This window comes from Penaeus monodon, chromosome 27, assembly GCF_015228065.2.
Source record: "Penaeus monodon isolate SGIC_2016 chromosome 27, NSTDA_Pmon_1, whole genome shotgun sequence".
In the NCBI taxonomy this organism is placed as follows: domain Eukaryota; kingdom Metazoa; phylum Arthropoda; class Malacostraca; order Decapoda; family Penaeidae; genus Penaeus; species Penaeus monodon.
In genome coordinates, this window is record NC_051412.1 from 23,369,924 (window position 1) to 23,370,674 (window position 751).

The following is a 751-nucleotide window of genomic DNA, read 5'->3' on the forward strand; positions in this document are numbered from 1 at the left end:
AAAACAGATGGTTTTGCAATGTATTGATTGTGCATCTGTGCATGTCCTGAATTTTTTTTTTTTTTTTCAATCCCGTTAACTTTTATTTTTTGAATGTTAATAACCGCTTTTAATGTGCTAACTTTCAACGGATTTTGTCACCTTCGCAATTAGCATTCGGGTTGCAGTAGTAGCCTGTTTACCTTTGTGTTATGTGTTTGTGCCCAGTGTTTTTGCACAGCGTCTCACTCATTGTAATGCGTCAGTGAAGTTGTTTTTAGGTAAGTTTGACGCAAGGAAGGTACTTTAGATGACCGTCTGTTGACTTCATTTGGCGAATCATGAGCGAGATGTTCGTGCTTTAGTAGGTCATGGAGATGTAGGCTGGAGCTGCTTCAGTTTACATATTAAAATGTGAAACCACTCGTCAAGGAAGGTAAACATTAATTAATATCTTGTTGAGAGAGAGAGTGCATAGGTTTGTATTGTGTTCATACTTATTTATGTGTGTGTCTGTTTACTGTGTGTATGCTTGCACCACTTCCACAACATGCATTCTCTCCATGGTTTGACTTCCCAGGGTTTGCCGTGTTTGTGCATGCGAGTTTAGCCCAAAAATCGATAGAATCGGGAAAAAAACTGGACGTACACACACATATGGCCGAGAATGGAAGAGGACAGACAGGTAAACAGACCCGTAGATTTACAGATGAAGAGGTAAACAAATGTAACAGATAGAATCAGGAACCCCCCCAGTTACCATCATCTTACC